Raw genomic sequence first — 14,932 nt, forward strand, 5'->3', positions numbered from 1 at the left:
ACACGATCTGCTAAAAGCTTCAGTATCGGAGTTGATACCAATCCAGGTATCGGATCGGTGCATCCCTACTAAAAAGTGACAAAATGAAAAAAAATAGTTATAATTTAAATAAATTAAAAACTAAACTCAATTAAAAAAATACAAGCTGAAAATAGAATAGAAAATTAAAACTATTAAAAAATCACAACTATAATAATCCTGGATATCTTGTGTCAGGTATTTTTTACTGCATTAAGAGCCTGTGGAAAAAAGTCCTAACCTTCACTTATCTCACATTACTTTCTTCTAATGTCTCTCTCTCTTTGTATGTGTGTGTGGGTATTAGGCGTTCAAAACAGAGCCACGTAATGTGACAGTCAGGGCAGGGGCCACAGCTCTGCTGAAGTGTGAAGTGCTGAGGGCCTCAGGGGCCATGCAATGGGATAAAGATGGGTTACTCCTGGGACCTCACAGATCGCATCCTGGCTATCCATGCTACAGCATGACAGCAGACGAACAAAGAGGTGAGAACTCAGAGGAATGGAAATACACGCACGCGGTGATTAAAAAAAAAGTTCACGAGTTGCCAGGATGTTTGCTGACACGTTGTTAGATGTGCTCGAGCGAGCAGGTGTCTCCAAAGAACAGGAGCATGTAAAATGTTCTCAGAACATTGTTACAGTATAGTTTCTAAAGTCAGGTGAATTTGAGAAACCAAAACATTTATCTATTTAATGTGTGAATCTCACAAAATATGTCCATATCATATGTCCATGTTCTGCATAAAAAGAGATAAAGATTTGCATTGTGATGTTGATTTTTATTCACAATAAAACAATTTTTCCACCCACATTTTCATTATAGGAAGGATTCACATAAGTGTAATACAGTTATTGACATTAACATTCTCAATGGTAATTCTATTTAGATTATCATTACTGTAATACAGTATTTTGATATAATGTTCTTAATGGAGATTCTCACCGGATTCTCATTACTGTAATATAGTAAATAGTACTCAAGTGTTTTAAATAGTGAAAAGGAGGTCCCTGTCAAAAAGACTTGTGACTCAGCTTGCAATTTTTATCTAAAAGTACTACTTTTTTTTTAAACAAACAGCTGACTTTGAGGCAAATGTTCCTATGTTTTCAATGTTATTTTCAGGATTTCTACAAGCTGTAAAGCTGAAAATAAAAGCAATATTTTAAAGAAAAATATATTAAGAGTTTTGATGTGTTGGACAACAGCAATTCATTATTTTCCTGATATCTCTTTATGGTCTTGCCCATTTTAGGGTTAGATTCTCATTACTGTATGTAAAGGGATTAAGGGAAAGGTGGAAGCGAGAACCGGCGTGACAATTTAAACAACATTTAATGATATAAAATGACACAAACACACACAAACACACACAGGGCAGCTGCCCATAAATGCTCTCTCTCTCTCTCTCTCTCTCTCTCTCTCTCTCTCTCTCTCTCGCACCACCCTCCTTAGTTGGCCTATATCCCTCTCAGAGGCTTGATTAGTCTGACAAGGGGCCAGGTGTGTAGAATCATGGGGAGCCCCCGGCCTGACGTACACCCCCTTTCCCTGGGGGAGGGCGTGCTTTAAGTCTAGTCTGCCGGCAGGTCATCCCCATCTACCTGGACGAGGGAGGGGACAAGGGGAGGGAAACAGAAATAATTAAAATGGGGGGTACTTCCTGTAACAGTGTAGTACCCCCCCCCAAAAAAACTCGCCAGCTCTCCGATACGCCGCAGCTTGTTCCTCGGCCACTCCTCCACCCTATATCGGACGACAGCCATGCCTCTCCAGGCGGATCAGAGGCAGTCCTCCAGCCCCTGGCGGACGGAACGCCCCGCCGCGTTCTCGGGGAACAGAAGGGGTCTGTTCCCCTCGCCCCTGGCAGCGGTTCTCCCGCTCCAGGCGGTTGCCAGTGAGCCCCTCCCCGCTCGGCGGTCTTAAACCCTGGCGCCTTTCAGTTGCCGGTAGGCGACTCCTGCGCCCCTGGCAGCGGCCCTGACTGCATAAACACAACATAAACACACACATGATGGACATGCCCGTAAACGATCTCTCTCTCCCGCACGATCCTCTGCAGTCGACCTGTATCCCTCACGGTGGCTTCATTAGCCTAATACGGGACCGGGTGTGTAGGATCACGACCCGGCCCCGCCCTTCCACAATCATGTAATTCATTTGATTGTCTTAGAAACAATTTTTCTTTTAATCTGCATTTTAAGCATTAAAGCCTCAGCCTCAGCGTCAATTTCTAGTTTAGATGTAATCTTGCTCATCAGAATGTGCTCTCCTTTCTTAAAAACAGCTTAGTAAGATGCTATCAAAGGGGTTATAATTTTAGCACTGGAGAGATTTAAAGAAATTAGCTTTTTTGAGTGAGAGGAATGCAGTAACCCCCTTTTCCCCTCCAAATAAGATCAAAATCAGCTCTGAAATACTGCTATTTTTACCATCTATTGAGAGTTAATTGAGATTATTGTGCAGTGTGCTGAGACACTGAATAACTTGGCTTGGCCAGCGTGCATTGTCTATATAAAAAAGCCAATTAAAAGACAATACTAAACAAGGTCCAAGAATCTGCTGCTCTTTCTGTAGGACAAAAGCTGCTCTCCGGAATTGCAGGAGAGTCAGTTTGTGCCAAATCCAAGTGCAACCACTTAAAATTGCTTACGCTTTTTACTGCTACTATTTTTATTTTTTTTTTGCCACCAGGCATTGATACTATGACAGATAAAGAGTGCCATGTAAGGGACAAATAATATCATAAAAAAACAAGCTGAAAGCATCTTTGATGCTAACCCTATCATCCCTAATCTGATGTCTACCCACACAAATTCACACAAATAATGTGACAAGTAATAGGTGCGCACACATACACAATCTGATACACACTCACGGACAATCAAAAAGGAAATGAGTGAGAGAACAGGCCACAGTCTCTGTTGGTATTTCAATTCTGGTTGTCAGAGGCATAATTATTGAACTCCTTCAAATACATGCTTGCAAACAGGCCACCACAGCAACACTACTGCGATGTGTACCGAGCGCAATTTCAAAGAGAGTGGAAAATCATTAATGATTTGAAAGTGTTTTTCTTTCCTTCTATGATCACATTGATCTGAAAATTGCTGCTGCTTGGTGTTAATTATCTTTCCATACTGGCTGACACTTATTTTTTTCAGTCCTGGAAGTTGTCATATCAAGATACTATTTTCTGCGTTTTAGTTTCCTTCAGAGGAAAAGAAATGGAAAAAAGAGGAGATAAAAATGTTCAAAGTTGAACAGCTTGCATAAACTAAAGCAGCCATTAATCCTCACAAAATGGTAGTTGTACAAACAACCCCTTGATGCCATGATATTCTGCAAGTGAATAAAACACTGGCATCTTCCACACAAAAGAATGATGTTTAAGGACAGCATTAAATATGATGAATGACTTTGCTCTCTCAAAAGGGCTGGTAGCTAATTGGCGATATTAATTTGGTATTGCATACACATTTAGCATGTGCATTTGACAATTGAATTTAAAGAATCGTTTGAAAATGTCATATTTCCAAATAGACATTAATGGTGAGATTCTTAATACTCTTGAAATAAGCTTGATACAAAATCCACACAAATCAGCCAATAAAATAAAGGAATATTATGGGTTAAATACAGCTCTATCATGAAATTGATTAATACTTTTGACTTGTCTGTTTGTACAAACAAGTAAAGTAACACTTTAGTAGTAATGCATTTACATTAGCTGCTTTTCCTCAGTTGAGCGAGCCAGGGCTGTCAACTGGCCACCCGGAGCCAATAGCCTCGGACCTCGAGCCACAAGACCAAAATTGATCTGCAATCCCACCATCGGGCCAATAACTCTGCAGCGTTGCCCAAAAACCCACCCTTAATAAGCAGTGGCGGTGCCAACATCACACACCCCACCCATTTCACAAGCAAGAGGGAAGCTCAAGCTGAGGTATCATGATATCTAGTTATCTAGAATATCGAGTTTATATCGAATGTAAGTTAGCATTGACAGCTTGCCGACTGTAACTGACAATGTGTCCCGAGTGATATCTCCACTTACAGCGGGACGATATCCCAGCACACTGTCTATGAAAGTTCATTGAACCATGGAAAGTAATTTCTTTGGGCACTGCTTTGTCCATTCGGCGTTTAATGGATTTGTACTATGCCTGCATTTTATTTTATTTTTTTCTCTAACCTGTACTGTTGTGCGCTGGATACACAACCTGGGAAGTTCTGTGAATTTCCGCCTTTGACATTGAACCCCCCAATACCTAGGTGATCGGCTGGCCAATAGCTGTGCAGTCACTCCATAGACTGACTTTTGTACTTGTAATACTATAGCCAATTTATTTTTTTATTTTTTTTTCAAACTGAGTAACAAATTGAAGTAATTTACTATAGTAACCAACAGAATTTACAGGTGGTTTCAATAAAGTTAGTTATAATCAACCCGGAACATTCCTTATATACAGTCGAATGACTAAACATATCCATTCAGTTTCTTTGTGTGGGGACAATAAATCTTTGAAACATCACATTTATTTTTCTTTTTTCTCCTCATACTTCTGTTCTTTGTCTACTTCTCTTTTTACACCAAAGGAACGTCACACCTTCAGATTCTGACAGTAAACTTGGAAGACGACGCCCCCTACGAGAACCAAGTGAGTTTGAGTTCATGATCAATGTAATGTTTCATTTCTGTGTCGTATCGGTTTGTGACTTCGTGATTCTTTTTATGTTGAATGAACCTTTGAGGCTGAATCCCCCTTGAGAGCACCCCAAGGATATTCCTAAGACATCAAAGAGAGTTTGACTTTGTGTCAAACTGATTTCAGTCAATATCAATGGTAAAATGTACAATGTTAAAGGTAAAATTTTGACCAAGTGTTCTTTCCAATCAGAATTCAGTTAAATTCTAGCATGATAATTCCTTCTACAATCAAGCTATGATTATAGAGCGCAACAGTGCCTGCCCACTTTTTCATCTGTCTTGGTTCTGGAACTGTTTTTCTAAATCTTTTTTTCCATAGGGATTTCATAAAATTCTTCATAAAATAAATTTAAGCCATGAACCAAACCAAACAGCTCTGAGGTGAATCACTACAAACCTTGATTTGAAGCAAAAATCCTTGCCTCTCATCAGCAAGGCATTTCAGTCCACAGAACTGCCGCTCATGGATGTTTATTTTTTTTTTGGCACCATTCGGAGTAAATTCTAGAGACTGTTGTGTTTGAAAATCCAAGGAGATCAGCAGTTACAGAAAGACAACAATCATGCCATGGTTGAATTCACTGAGGTCACATTTTCCCCTTTCTGATAGTTGATGTGAAAATTAACTGAAGTTCCTGACCCCAATCTACATGATGTTATGCACTGCTCTGCTGCTACACGACTGGCTGATTAGATAATCATATGGATGATTGTTGGTGCCAGATGGGCTGGTTTGAGTATTTCTGTAACTGCTGATCTCCTGGGATTTTCACACACAACATTCTCTAGAATATACTTTGAATGGTGCCAAAAATAAAAAACATCCAGTGTGCAGCAGTTCTGTTGATGGAAACACCTTGTTTATGAGAGAGGTCAAGACTGGTTTGAACTCAGAAAACCACTCCGTACAACTGTGGTGAGAAGAATAGCATCTCAGAATGCTAATCTGATATGCGGGTTGGTGCTGTTTTGTATTCATGAGGGAGACCTACGCAATATTAGGCAGGTGATTTTAATGTTGTGGTTGATCGGTGTATGGATCTCTTAATGTACATGTTATAAATAAGTAAAGTTTAAGCTTAATACATAGCATTTGATTAGAACAAACCTTAATCAGAATGTTTTAGGAATATGAGTAAACTTCTGCCTTTCAATTACTTTAAAAACTATTTTACAAAAAGTAAAGGGATAAAAAGTTAGACATTTCAAAAACGAATGGTTGCTACATCCATTTTAGCAGCATTTCCTGTCCATGGTTGTTGTGACGGGGAGGAGGGCGTGGCCAGCACTGAATCAGTTGACCAGCGGGAGAGCGAGATAAGGAGCAGCTGGAGACGCCGGTTCGAGAGAGAGAGAGATGCATGTGGCCGCGTTGCATATGTGTCTGTTTATGTTTGTTTTAAGTTGAGTTTCTCATTAAAACTTTGTTTACTGTTCAGCCAGTTTGCGCCGCCTCCTTTCCCATCTTTATACTGTTGCAGTTTCTTTTTCGTCAGTCATGTTTTTGTTAGTGTTTGTTTATTTGCTTGTTTAACGTACCTCTCAAGATTAATCTTCAGCAGTCCCAAGAGAGATGAATGCTGCAGAGCATGTTCACTGGCCCACGTCACATCACCGAATGGTCTATCATTCCTTCACTCTCCCAGTCACGCTCTCTAATACTTCCTTAATCCTTCCTGTTTCACACACTCTTTCTCTTTTCCAGCCTTTCTCTCCCAATTTCTCTCTTTCTCTCTTGCTCAGTCTCTCTTTCAGTCTCTGTCTCTTGCTTTTCCTCCATCTATTCTACCTCCCATGGTGGGAGCCTGCCCATATGACTAAGGCAGAGGGCCTTGAAAGCCCCTTTTCTTCACCAGTCATCAAGTATTCACTTCCTCTTCTGTCCCAGAGTTGTGTGTGTGTGTGTGTGTGTGTGTGTGTGTGTGTAATAGAGGATGGTTGCTGTGGTGACTGCTTTTCTTTTGCTTGGAAAGGCAGCAGGTTTTATTGACAGCAATGAAAAAGAAAAAGGACAAGACAGTGAAGATATTTTTGGGTGTAATAGAATCTCTATTTCACACACATACACAAACATAGATGCTTCTGCATCAACAGCAGGGCTCAGTCACACAATTATAAATATTAACAGATGTATTTGTATTGTGTGTGTTTTTATGTTTATTCGTAAGATGCATGTCATTTCACACTCTTTTGCTGGGTTTTGGCATATGTAAATAAGATATTAAAGGAATCATTTACTCACTCTTTCCCAGCACATATTTCCTAATCTTTATTTCATATGTGACGCTCTTGTTCTACCCACTCCTTATGGGACTCGAACCTAGGTCTCCAGCGTGGGAGGAGGGTGCTCTAACAAGGAGGCTAAAGGCTACAGCCTCTAGTGTCAGTCACTAGTGCACCTCTTGAGGTCAGGTTTACACAACGCACAGCTATCAACCAGCTGGCTCCCATTACACTCACCCCCCTAAACCTCACTCCCATCTGGGTCACGGCACCAATGTGACACACTTATTCTATCCGCTCCATATGGGACTCAAACCTAGATCTCCGGCATGGGAGGTGGGTGCTCTAACAAGGAGGCTATCTACCAGCTGGCTCCCATTACACATAGAACACAAAAGGAGGTATTTATAGCAGAATGTCCAAGCTGTTCTGCTTCATACAAAGAAAGTGAATGGTTACCATGACTGTTAGGCAAGATTTCCAGTGAATTTGAGTCATTAGGTGTTTTTAGGTGTTTTTATGTCACTTTTAAAGCTTGATAGCCCCAGTCCCATTCGACTTTCATTATATGGAAAAGAGCAGCATAAGCATTTTTCAAAATATCACCTTTTATGGTAACACTTTACAATAAGGTTATGTTTGTTAATGATAGTAAATGCATCACGTAATCATGAACAATAACATTTTTAAAGCATTGAGTAATCTTGGCTAATGTTAATTTAGGTAAATACAATTGTTCATTGGTAGTTCATAAAGCATTGACTAATATTAATATATGCAAATGTAAATTTTAAAAAGGTTATGATTAATAAGTGAATTAAAAGTATTGGTCATTGTTAGGGTATGTTGACTAAGGTAATTAACTAATGTTAATGAATACCTTATTGTATAGTGTTCCCCCTTTTTTGGTCCACCAAAGAAAGAAAAGGTTTTCAACAATATTAGAGGGAGTAAATATTGACAGAATTTTGATTATAATTATATAGACGTTTGCAAATTCGAGTACTGAAGGCAGCAGTATTTTCCCATTCATTACCTCACCATCGCACCCGTTCAGCATTGGATTTTTTGCTGTGTCTGCTTCTAATCTACCTCAGTAAATCCAATCCAAATGGCATAATGTCTTTATAGAGGGGAGTGGTGAGGCAGAGGAAAAAGGAAAGAAAGACAGAGCGAGCGAGAGACTAAAAGATGAGGCAGGGTCTTAATTTGATTCCCTGTGTCCATGTGATATGTTTTATATTGGCCTAATTCAAGATGAATCACCCTTGCCTTGCTAGAATCTAAGAGTGTGGCCACAGCATCAATAGCCTTCTCCACAGGCACTGCTGAGAAGCATTTTAACTTCTCTGTGTGTGTGTTTGTGTGTTTTTCTTCTTTGTCACACATAGACAGCTGTATCTTTATGTCTTATAATCCTGAATGATCAGGCAGTCATATCTTATTTGACTAGCCATTCTAGCAAAACCATTTTTAGCATTTCGCAAATAGCATTTGATCGTGTTCAAATACTCCCTGTTGCTTCCGCTTTTTATCTCTATCTAATAGTTGTATAGTAATAACCCATTTATAAATGTGAGACATTAATGATTTGTATAATGATATTTAACATAATTGCCAAATATAGTTTCTTAAGTTTTAAGCACATAGAAACACATCTTTGAGCCATGGATATGTAATGTTTTAGTCAATCCTGGACACTTGACTACTTGCTCATGAGTCATGAAATACCACAATTAAATTTTGATGAGCACATTTTTCTTCCCTCTGCTCACATATTTCCTATTCACCTTATTCAATGCCACCCATTTTCAGTGCTCCACTCTTCCGGATTTTGTCATCTGATTTCCTGTTTGTATTGAAGCTATTGAGAAGAGTCGATTAAAATGGATTACATGTGGGAGCACAGATAATATATCTTGGCCTCTGAGTGGACTTGAAGCTCAATCTAGGAAAGCTCAATCTGTCATAAGAAAGCTGAGATCCTTCTCTTTGCAATGATGTATACTATTTTATCATCAATAGTTGAAAACATGCACTCACTGAGCATTTAATTAGGAATGCTGTTGTCTTCATAATGTGCCAGACGTGGTCTTCTGCCTTCCGCCTTGCATTCTAATATGCTATTCTGATCACAACAATTGTACAGAGTGGTTATCAGAGATACCATAGCCTTGCTGTCAGCTCGAACCAGTTTGGTCATTCTCTGTTGACCTCTATCATCAATAAGGTGTTTCCTTCCGCAGAACCATGTTTTTTGTTTTTGGCACCATTCTGAGTAAACAGTCAAACCAGCCTGCCAGGCACCAACAATCATGCCACTGCCAAATCACTGAGATCAAAAAATTTTTTCCCATTCTGATAGTTGATGTGAACATTAACTGAAGCTCCTGACCCATATCTGCATGATTTTATGTATTGCACTGCTGACACACGATCGGCTGATTAGATATAAATGCATGAATAAGTTAATGTACAGGTGTTCCTAATAAAGTGCTCAGTGAGAGTATATTTCCGATTATTTGTTTAGCATGCTTTTCCTGCTGGACCGCATATTTTGTTCTGGACATCTAAGATATAATGTTGGATTATTTACACAAGCAAGCTCACAGACAAGTAAACAATTGCACATTTTATAGAAAACTGCCTAAGGTAAAAGCAAATGTAATGTTTTTAACCATTTGGGGCTTACAGCAGCAGTGATCAGTGCATAAATTAGATGTTTGTATTTTATGTCTAATTGAAATCATATTTCACTTTGAGATTCTTTTAAACAGCTTTCAAACTCTGGAACTAGGGCAACAAAATACTGTACAGTCGCATTTGTGAGAATGAGAGTTTGCGACGTAAATGTTTTCAGGCAAGTTTCTTTGGTGTATAAGGTGAATTTGAAAAGTTGGGCAAAAACATGTTCTTAAAACAAAAAAAAAACAACAACAAAAAAAACATCCATAAACCATGATTTGTTACTGGCTAGTTATTTGCCAGTGGTATTAGGGGAGGGACATTCTCATTCTAGAGAGCGTTTGATTGGATGAAAATCTGTGTAGTGCAAGATGAGTCATCGATATTTTTGATCCATTTTCCCAGATTAGAAAAACTGTACATTTTAAATATGCATTTCTGCTAGTTAAATTAAAGTGAATTTGAGGACACAAGCATATTGGGGTGAGGAGTACACTAGCACATAGATGTAGATATGCTTCAAAGTCACATGTCACACACATGTCAACTAAAAGCCACTAAAAAGTCTTTAAGTAGATGGAATTTTTTTTTTATCACAAATACATAATATTTCAGTCAAACTTGGACATTTTTGAACCAAATGTGTTCTGTGTAGTGTATTTCATGTATATTGCTCAAGTATAGATGTATATTTCTCTAGAAAAATCTATTTTTTATATAATTCTACTGTTAAAATATCACATAGAAACTTTGTAAAATTGTAAAATATATATTGAAAAGCCTTTTTTAGTGATCCATAATATGTGTAAACAAATATGTATTTAAATTAAATTAGACAATTTTATGAAATGATCTTGTAATTTCTCTGACCAGAAGGCAAGTACTCAACTAACAGCACTAAACAGCTCTTGATTTGAAGACTGTTCATCACTTGTTCAAACATATGTTCATCAATTTCTCTTTATTAGATACATACAGCAATTATGATGGCACTGAATAAAGTAATGAGTGCTATATATTCTGGTGACCAATAAGATAATTATGAACTAAGATATTTATTTAAGTTTATTTAAGTGGTTTATTATGTTCTGAAAAAAACCCCACAAATAATAAATAAGTAAAAATTGAAGTATGCAAATAAATTGTAGAACTTTAGAACTGTTTTGTTATATTGTAATTGTTTAAGAGCAACACATTTGAGAAAAAGAACCATGTTCCAGTAAGCAGACTTTTCTCGTGACAATGGTCTTGTTATGGCATGCGAAGTGCATTTGGTCCATTAATATCATGTCACTCATGGCTCTCTTACCCTGCTGAGAGCTCATTTCTGGTGACTGTGTGCACTTCTGAGTTGCCATTATCTTAGTTTTGTCCGGGCATCTCTTTGCCGCCCACACTCAGTAACTGAGTCATGATTTGTGCCACATATGCATGACTGTCACCCACATAGAGTCAACTGCAGGTGCTATCACTTTTGCCTGGTGGTGTTTTCAGTTCTGTATAGCCTCAGAATAAACATACATGCAAAACTTGATCCACATGCATTTCTCCACAAGATTTGAAGCTAATTTAAATATTCAATTAGAAATAATAAATATAATGTTTACATTTTTTAAATTATTTTAATATAAAACTACTTAAAATCTTTATATAACAGTATGTTTCTTTTTCAACATTTAAAACATTGGAAATACATTTGGCAGACACTTTTATCCAAAGTGACTTACAGAGCACTTATTACAGGGACAATCCCCTGGAGCGACCTGGAGTTAAGTGCCTTGCTCAAGGACACAATGGTGGTGGCTGTGGGGCTTGAACAAGTGACCTTCTGATTATCGGTAATGTGCTTTAGCCCACTACGCCACCACCACTCCTGGTGAAATATTGAAACTGGTCTAGCTGGATGGGATGCTCAAATAAATAACACAATGTTTTGATAGAGCCACAGAGCCACAATTTTTACACATTGTTTGTACACAGTACAGTGCTGTGAAGAAGTATTTGCCCCATCCTGATTTCTTCTGGTTATGTGTATGTCTTATAAAAAAAATTCAAAACAAAATCAAACATAAAACAAAGACAATCTGTAAAATATCATTTTAAATTACTACACATTTTCTCTGGAGATTCTTGCTTTATATTTCAGAGGGTGAGAGCACTAGTATGTATTTTAACTCTTGTCTTATAGGGAAGTGGAATGCAGGTTACGAGAGGTACAGTAACGGATTTGGATACCGTTTTGTTCATCCCTTGTCAGTCTGATTTAGGTAAATCAAGTCATGTTCTGTTTTATGTTGAAAGTGTTTATTGTCATACTCAGTGGACTAAAAATGAAGGAATATAAGAGAGCAGGAAAGAAGAGGGAGGTAAAGATTGCCATTATCTCGGTAGCCTCAAATGCACCTGCTCCACTCTTCAGACAGGAACGAGATGGGAAGAGATGAGAGGAGAAGTGCGGAGCAGAGGAAGAGGTGGATAGATCAGTGATATGAAGACGAGAAGATGAGAGGAAATGAGAGAGGGAATGAAAGAGAGAGAGAGAAGAGAGGAGGAATGGGACTGCTTCAATGGCTTTTAGCTTCAAAGCTCACACCTGAGCCCACTGTAACCGAGTGTATGTGTGTGTTGCTGGTCAGAGCTTGTTAACAGAGTGTATTTGCTTATGTGGTCTAACATTGCTCTGATGCTCTCTCTATATATAGTATAAAGTATTATCATGATAGTATATTTTTACTCCCTTAAATCTATGCTGATTTAAATAAAAAATGTATTAGTATTTTTTGTTCTTTAATCCAGTTACAAAATACTGTGTTAGATTAATGAGGATCTAATGGAAATAATCATTATATAACAGAATAATATAAGAATATGTTCTTCAAATAGGAAAAATACTTTCTCCTGTCCAAGTTTAATATGCATAAAAAACAACAAGTCAACCATGTGTAAGTTTACTTCCCAAGGGTGTAAACAACACTGTGGGGTGAATTCACTAAACAGTTGCAGCACTTTTGCGCAAGGTCATTATATTTCATTATTCAGCTAGTTTTGCCAAAATGACACACTTTGCCTTTAAGTACACAGATAAGACTTTTTTCACTGTTTCATCTCAATAAACAAACTAATCATCATTCATTTACACGTGTAATGTATGACTGAAGTGGCAGCCCATGTGGAGCAAGCTGTTTTTTTTGTTTTTTTTACCTGACATTATTTTTCCCATTAATTTGTCCTTAAGAATTTAGTCAAATTCTTCAGAAAAGCATTCTAAGTGTTAAACCAAACCAACCAGCTCTGTGGTGAATCACAACATTAAGCTTTGATTTGAACAAGAAAGTATTGTAAAAATCAGATCAAAAGACAAAGGTACTTGGTACTATGCACTTAAAGTCTTTCATGAACTACAATCTTATAAAGCATTGTGAATTATGAAATTAAATTAAAATCCATAGAAACCCATAAAACTATTTATTTAGCATTTTTGATTATATGTGTAAAAAAAAACATACTGTATAATTAAAGAAGTAGTTGAGAAGAGTTTAGGGAGACAGATTTGATTGCGTCATTCTCAGTGCATCATGTACATGGAAAGAGTGTTAGACTCAGAAATCCACGGTTTGAGATCAGACAAACATACAAGCTGACATGTGGGACAAGAGTGTCATAGAAGTGCCACAAGATGACGTGCTTGCTTCAGAAAACATGCTTTTCATTTCTCATTTAGTTTTTTAACACTATTGGTAAGGTTTAGGTGTTGAAGTATGTCTTTTTTGTGTCTACCGCTCATTTCATTTTAGATCACTATTGGTTAGTTTTAGGTTAGGAAGGTACAAATTACTCTTTAAAACCTCCTGCGATTACCACCTATGGCAATAAGAGGGTTAACTGTGACTTGCTAAGGCACTCGTCCCATAACATTCGTGCTACAGACATGATTGATGTTGTTGAGGAGAGGTGTGCTATTACTTATGTATGTGAACGAACAATTTTTGCTGTACGGACAAAAAAAACAGGACCTATTTAGGGACCAGAACATAATAGAAACCTGGGATGGGCCCTTTTGATTTTTGGCAGTAAGAAATAGCCTAGAAACGCCCTGGAAACCACCCAGAACACCTTAGCAACACCCTAAAAATAATTTCTACCTTAACCATAGCTTGGCAAATACTGTTTATATCCAAAACTTCACTGTGGCAGTGAGTTTTGCATACACAACCACAACTCACATTTCTTAAAAAAAAAAAAAAAATGTTGCTTAGTATGTTTATTTAGCTCTTTCCTTTGGGGCTGTTGGCTGGTCTCCACAAAATAAGTGATTTCAAGTTTTACTGCCCTTTTGGGCATATTTGGTCCCCAGAATGTAGGCAACACACACCTTCTCCTCTCATCATCTCTTTGCACCAGTCTCAAAGCAGACACTTGAACACAGAGACACACACACTTACACCTGTTTTAAAACGCAGCTCAACTGCAGCAGAAAGAAAGAGAGAGAGAGAGAGAGAGAGAGAGAGAGAGAGAGAGAGGGGGGAAGAAAGTGTAAGGCCAAGATGATGCAGCACGAATGAGGGATGAACTGAAAGACACACACACAGATGGAGAGAGAAAATCGCTCTACCTGCTTGCCTGGTTTGTGAGCATACCATTGCTTTTTTTACGAGCAAATCTATGTGCCTGAACAATGTGTTCTCTAGCACAACAAGTGATGAGCCTGGGTTCATCTGCAGAGAACGAGAGGGAGGGTGACAGCGTGAGGTTGAGAAAGAGAGCGAGAGAGGCAGCGAGAGAAAATTGTAAGCAGTTAAAAAGAGAGGGAGCAGTGAGGAGAAGAGACAACAAATGCATCTCATTATCTAGCAGGTTCCTCTGCAGTGCTCTCCCTCAGCCATCAGTGTCCACACAGCTCCAATTGCTTCCTTTAAATCAGTGTGAAGCCCAAGCCTCTCCCCATCTGTCTCCACATGAAGCCCCTCACTGGCTTGCTCCTCACCGGAGAACTGCACACAGCAATAACGCCCCCTAATGCCTATACACTCTAGGGATGCGACTGGCTTTCTGGAAAACAAAACAGACTTGTTACCACACATCATTCTTTTGTGCCTTTTATATAAAAATAAAAAAATCCCATAAATTAAATAAACACATTTTTATACAGTGAATTCAGAACGTATTCAGACCCCTTAATTTTTTTCACATTTTGTTATGTTGCATCCTTCCTCTAAAATGCTTTAAATTATTTATTTACCAGCCCATCTGGCACTAACAATCATGCCACGGTCGAAATAAATGAATCCAAATCAC

At 38.3% G+C, this 14,932-nt stretch overlaps 1 pseudogene; it reads left to right on the forward strand.

Moving 5' to 3' along the window:
* Positions 1-14,932, forward strand: part of LOC127629475 (nephrin-like) — a 110,185-nt pseudogene that overhangs the window by 19,211 nt on the left and 76,042 nt on the right.

This window comes from Xyrauchen texanus, chromosome 36 (genome assembly GCF_025860055.1).
Source record: "Xyrauchen texanus isolate HMW12.3.18 chromosome 36, RBS_HiC_50CHRs, whole genome shotgun sequence".
Taxonomy (NCBI): Eukaryota; Metazoa; Chordata; class Actinopteri; order Cypriniformes; family Catostomidae; genus Xyrauchen; species Xyrauchen texanus.